Here is a 6,368-nt window from a genome sequence, read left to right as displayed (position 1 = left end):
ACCAGCAGTTCTCACCCGACTGTTGCCTCTACCCTCTCCTGACAGAAGAGGCGTGACAGTGACCTCAGAGTGCTGGGCTGCGGTTACTGTGCTCACTACCTTAGCGTCGGCAGACCAGCCACCAGCACAGACGCCCAAGCGGCATGGGGCCTCCCAAAGGCCGTGCAGACCGGCACAGGGCGCTGCCTGCCTCTCCCCCGGAACCCGGCTTCCAAGAGGGACCACTGGGGCTTTTTTGTTTGCCTCAAGTTTTTTTTTAGAAAAAGAGAGAAATACATACATTCTTTTCATAAATATTATAGAAACTTTGCTGTATGGATTTGGAAGTATGGATATGCTGATTTTCTTTATTCTTAAAGAACTATGTATTTACGGAACCAGCAGTTGGCGTAATGGCTATGTCGCTGGACTCCCACGTAGTCGACCGTGGTTCGCGTCCCGGACCTGGTGGCTTAAAACTCACGCCGGGCGCGTGTGCGTGCGTGCCCAGAATCCCAAGAGGAGAATGGAGGAGAAGGAATTGCGGTGTGACCATCCCCCCTGGGGGGTGATTTCTCGCTTTCTGTCTCTCTGTCTCTCTCTGTCTGTCTGGCGAGCGCACACGCCCTATAGCGAAAACCTCTCAAAAAAAAAAAAAAAAAACTATGTATTTAGTTTTATTTACTACTATTACTATTATAAAGTTGTTGTAGGGCACATGCGCTGACCAGAGAGAGAAAGTGAGAAAGCAAGTCTCCAGGTCCAGGCTCCGACCACGGAGGCCGCATGGAGTCCAGGTCCCCACCGTACTGCCCGCTGCAGACTGCAGTGAGACGTAGACGGGCTGAAAGAGAAGAGTGAAGGGAGTTGTACCAGAGGCCCCGAGAGGTGGGAAAGGTGACGAAGTGGGCTGGGGACAGGGACAGGGAGGACAAGCCGAAGGAGAAGCCAGGGCCTCGCTCGGGGAAGCAGGTGCTGCCCGGCCACACGTGCCCACCGATGGGGCTGGGGTCTGGAGCCAGCGTCAGACGTCCATCTGCACCAGGCGAGTCCCAGCCAGGACTGGAGGGACTGCAGAGTGGCCGCCGGGCCGTCTCAGATCCCAGCGTCCTGGTTTCTCCGAGGTCAGGAGTCTGAGGACTCAGTTCAGGAAGAACTCTCAGGAAGCGTAGCCGGGCTGAGAACCCACGGAACTCCACACTGGAAGCAGCAGCACGGACTAGCCCTTAGGGACGGGTCACTTCCCTACTGCTGACCCAGAGCGGACCGACCTTGCCTCACTGGCTAACTTACAGACTGGTTAGGACTTTGCTGAGGTGCGAAGGTGGGTCTGGGGAGCACGGCCAGAGAGCAGGTGTGCCCAGGGAGCGAAGGACAGGGACATGCCAGCCTCAAGGAGAGACGCCACCGCTGGAAGGAACGGCCGAGCTGCCAGAGGCTTCGCGTGGCCAGGAAGCGCGGCCGTCTAGGGGGGCGCGGCCCTTTCCTTCCCCTGCTCAGGGCCCTTCTCCCCTTCGAACCCTGCCTCCCTCACCAGGGCCCAGCAGGCTGCACGGTGGGTGAGGGCTGGACTCCCATATGGCTAGTTGTGGTCACTAGAAACACACCAGTCGTGTGTGCCCAAAATCCCAGGAGGAGAATGGAAGAGAAGGGACTGCGGCGCGGCCATGCCCGGGGTGAGGTCTTGCTTGTCTCTCTGGCGAGCAGATGCACCTATGGCGAGAATGTCTGAAAGACAAGGACCCCTCGCTCTGGCCATGACTTCCGAGCTGGTTCTGAACCCTGCCGCGCCATCCTCCCAGACCGCCGGTTTCCCGTGTGAGACGACCTTTCGGGACACGTATTGGCCTTCAAGTCACAGCAGGCCAAACTTGGGTTGGGTCACGGGGCAGGACCCAGGGCCAGTCCGGTCACAAGACCTTGTAAATAAACTCTAGTACCAGACAATTCACCCCGCAGTCAGTAGAGGGCGCCCCTGCCTAACCAAAATCAACTTCAGATCAAAAGTGCAATCTGAAATTCAGAGTTCATCCGGGCAGAGGGATTATGGATGGATGTTTGGTTCTTTTCATTTTGTACATTTTACAATGCTTCAAATGATCTTGTTTATCTTTCTTTCTTTCTTTCTTTGAGATATTTTTGCTAAGCAAGAAATCACCCTCCAGGGGAGATGGCCACGCTGCAATCCCTTCTCCATTCTCTTGAGATTTTGGGTTCAGGACGGGAACTGCTGTTGACTATGTGGGAGTCCAGCGACGTAACGATTACACCATCGACTGGTCCCCGAACTCGTTCTTAAAAGTCCTTCCCTTATTACAACATCAGACATTCATCCTACAACTTTTTACCAGATGGCCCAGGAAGCTCACTCTGGGTTTGGCCAGCCTGCCGTGGAAACGCGAGGGCTGCTGTGTGCCACGCAGCCAGGCCCGTGGCAGTGCCCGGCGCTGACACGCAGGCGTCCCTTCCTGTGGTCACGTCCAAACCAGAGTGCACCCGTCTCTGTGGCAGCTGCGCTGGTTAGGTATTACGAGTGGAGGGGAGGGGTACGGAGACGTGCGGGCCACACACAGACGCCACGCCGTTTGGTACGGGGTCTCCCGTGAGGGACCTGGGCACGCACAGATTTTGGTCCACGTGCAGAACATGGCAGACAAAACAGAAGGCGGGGTCACGGCCCAGCCGCCCGGGCCGGTCAGCACTTCCATGGCTGTAGCTTTGAGAACTTCGGTGGTCCTGTGTGGCCTGGGAGGGCCTGGGCCCCTGAGCACACAGGCAACCACATTCCGCATGACCCACTAGGGCTGGGCCTGCAGGGTAATTCTGCTCCTCCCAGGCCAGGGCTCCTGCCACGACCCCCGATCTGCCATCCTGCCCACTCCCAGTCCGCCCTGCCCCTGTTGCAAACATCATCCAGACCCAGTGTCTGGCACAAGTCCCTGCAGTTGTTCACACAGTCACTCTGTCTTCCCAAAAGGAACCTTAATTTAACTGAAAATGTATTTTTCCCAACCTCTGCTGATGCTTGTCTGTCATCTGGTTCCAGACAGAGTGCAGTGACCAGACTGCAGGCTTCCAGGGAAGGGGGGGTGGCTGGCACCCTCCTGCTTTCTTCCTGCCGAGTACTAAGTACCGGCTACAGCACCCAGATGGGGCCTCGGGAGTGAGACAAGGCACCAGGGCCTGATAACGGCGGGCCGCCGGGCCAGCCATCCCCCCTGCTTCCGTAATGCACTGAGGCCGAGTCCGCTCCAAGGCCAGACCTCATCCCTACCGGTGGCCTTGGTTCTTGTTTGTGAGAAAATGTAAAAATAAATAAATTATTAGGAAGAAATGACATATAAAAATGCATAAACTCATTTATGAAGAAATAATGATACAGGGACCAGCAGATGGCATAGTGGCTACATTGCTGGACTCCCACGTAGTCAACTGCAGTTTGAGTCCTGTACCTGGTGGCTTAAACTTATGCTGGGCATGTGTGTGTGTGCGTGCCCAAGATCCCGAAGGGAGAATGGATGAGAAGGGACTGCGGTGTGGCCACCCCCCTGGGGGGTGATTTCTCGCTTTCTGTCTCTCTGTGTCTCTGGCGAGCACACGCGCCCTATAGCAAAAAACTCTCAAAAAAACCTCTCAAAAAAAAAAAGAGCCCGACCCCAGGAAGCAGGGCAGGGGCACGGCCAGTGCTGCCCCTGAGGCCCGGCCCTCTCCTCGGCCTCCAGCCCCGACCACACCACTGTCCTTCCAGACCTGCGTGGAGGACTGGTGTGAGGACAGTGGGGGCAGGTTCCACACGTGCTGGGGCACCACGACTGCCCCTGAAGTTCTCAATCTCTGTCTCTCTCTCTTTCTGGCGAGTACATGCGCCCTACAGCAAAAACCTCTCCAAAAAGAAAGGAAGGAAGAAAGAATTACTGGTTCGAGTCCAAATAAACCCGAAGTTGAAAATACTGTAAGAAAAAAAGCATTAATACACCTAATCGACCTACATCATAGCTGAGCACAACCCACCTTAGAACTGTCCAGAGTGGGACCAGCTGATGGTGTAGTGGTTATGGCACTGGACTCTCATGTGGCTGCCCACAGTCCAAGTCCTGGACCCTGCGGCTTAAAACTCATCCTAGGCACATGTGCACGCTTGTCTAAAATCCCGAGAGGAGAATGGAGAAGGAATCTGTGGTATGACCATCATACCGGGGAGGGGTTTCTCGCTGTCTCTCTGCCCTATAGCAAAATTCTCTCTTTAAAAAAAAAAAAAAATGTGCTCAGAGTGGGACCGGCAGGTGGCATAGTGGCTAAGGAGCTACTAGACTCCCATGTGGGTGATGGAGGACAATGGTTTGAGTCCTGGACCTGGTGGCTTGAAAACTACACAGGGGGACCAGTAGTCGGCGTAATGGCTACATAGTCGACTGCAGTTCAGTCCCAGACCTAGTGGCTTAAAACTCATACTGGGCACGCGTGCATGTGTACCCAGAATCCCAAGGGGAGAATGAAAGGGAAGAGATGGCGGCGTGGCCATCCCCCTGGTAGGTGATTTCTGTCTCTCTGGAAAGCACACGCACTCTAGTAAAAATCTCTCTAAAGAAAAAAGAAAAAAACCACACCGTGCCCCCAGACCCAGGAGGGTAACGGAGGAGAAGGCACAGCCATCCTTCCGTGGGGTGATCTGTCACTTCCCCGTCTCTCCAGTGAGTGCACACACCCTAAGCAAAACTTAAGAAAAAGGGCTCAGGGCACTTACACAGCCTAGAGCTGGGCAGGCCCGTTCCCTTGGATCACAGCTCCACCCTGTTCCGGCCCCGCGGTGCTGCCTCCGCAGTGAGCCCCCAGCACACCCTGTGAAGGAGAGAGGCCCTGCGCTGGTGGGTACGTCCAGGAACCCCATCCACAGATGATGGGGGGTCTGGCAGAGCCCAGGGAGGGCCCTCTGAGTGCCCCACCCGCCCTCCTGGCCTCTGCTCTGCACCTGGCCCTGAGTGCCCTACCCGCCCTCCTGGCCTCTGCTCTGCGTCTGGCCCCCTGAGTGCCCTACCCGCCCTCCTGGCCTCTGCTCTGGGGCTGTGCTTCCCTCAGCTCGGACAGGAGCAGCAGCAATTCTCCACACGGTGGTCCACACTGGGCGACTCATTCCACGGACGTGACCCCACCGGTGACCCAGGTAAGTGAGGGCAGGAGCCAGGAGTCCGGGAGGGCCGCAGAGCATGTGCCCAGGCACAGGGAGAGGGCTGTGAGGTAGGGGAGCTGGTCCGGAGACTGGCAGCGCTGGGAGCACCGAGGCGGCCTCTGGAACCATCTTTAAGTCCCCAACTCGGGTTACCAGAACCAGCACCTAATGGTATGGCGCTTCCCCATCCAGCCTCTCGACTTCTTGTGACCACAGGAGCCCCAGGGCGCCTCCACGTGAGGTGGTCTCTCTGAGAACATGCACCCAAAGGAAGAGACACAGGACCCCACGAGACCCGCGATGTGTTCCTCACTTCGGGAGACCCCTGAGAAGTCAGGCTGTCCTCAAGGTCTCCTGGCCTCCCCTGGCCCCAGACCCCACCCCAGGCAGAAGGCCAGTACCACCAGTGCCCTGCCACGAGGTGGGGAGGGGACGGCCCAGCGCACACTGGCTTAGCCCGGCTTCCGGCCGGATGGGGGCCCTGGGCAGGTTACCCTGGAAGTGCCCGTCCCCCCCCTGGGAAAGCCGGGCCCTGTGAGGACGGGGAGCACCTGCGTTAACGCCAGCACGCCACCGCACCAGGTGACAGGGCTCCCGCCTCGGCTGTGCCAGGCTGGCCAGGCAGCGCCCCCCACCCCTCCACCCGCGGTCCTAGCAGCAGAGCCTGGGGAGTGGCCATCTCCTTCCGTAGCCACAAACGGAATTAAACAGGCTGCCCAAGCGCCGAGGCCAGCAAGCCTGGCTCCGCCTCGTTAAGGGGTTCGAGAACTGCCGCACTCCTGCAGGCCTCGCTCCCCAGGGCCGCGCGGCGAGCTCACCACACCTCCGCCACATCCGGTGGGAAGCTCCCGTGCTTCCTGTCCAGTCACCCGCCCAGACTCGGACCCACTCGCAATGTTTTATTCCTTAGAAGAAAACAACAGTGGATACGAAGAACTGCTGCGGGGCTCCGGGGTCTGTGCAGAAAGCACCGGGGCTGGGCCAGTCGGGAGAGCCTGCTGTGGCCTCCGGATCCGGGCTGGAAATCACAGCAGCCCCGGGCTCCCCAGGTCCTGGGGTGCCGCGCAGCCGGCAGAGGGCGCCCCGAGGGAGGGGCGGTGGCCAGGCCCCGGAGCAGGAAGCAGGAAGCAGGTCCGCAGCCCGCCTGGGGCTCTCCCCCTCTCGGTGGCCTCCCTCCGCTGGCGCTCCCCGGGTGCCGGGTTGCACCCCCTCCCTCCAACCG

This window comes from Tupaia chinensis, unplaced genomic scaffold (assembly GCF_000334495.1).
Source record: "Tupaia chinensis unplaced genomic scaffold, TupChi_1.0 Scaffold000214_1, whole genome shotgun sequence".
NCBI classification, from domain to species: Eukaryota; Metazoa; Chordata; class Mammalia; order Scandentia; family Tupaiidae; genus Tupaia; species Tupaia belangeri.
The sequence above is the reverse complement of the archived record's forward strand: the minus strand, read 5'-3'. Positions refer to the sequence as shown.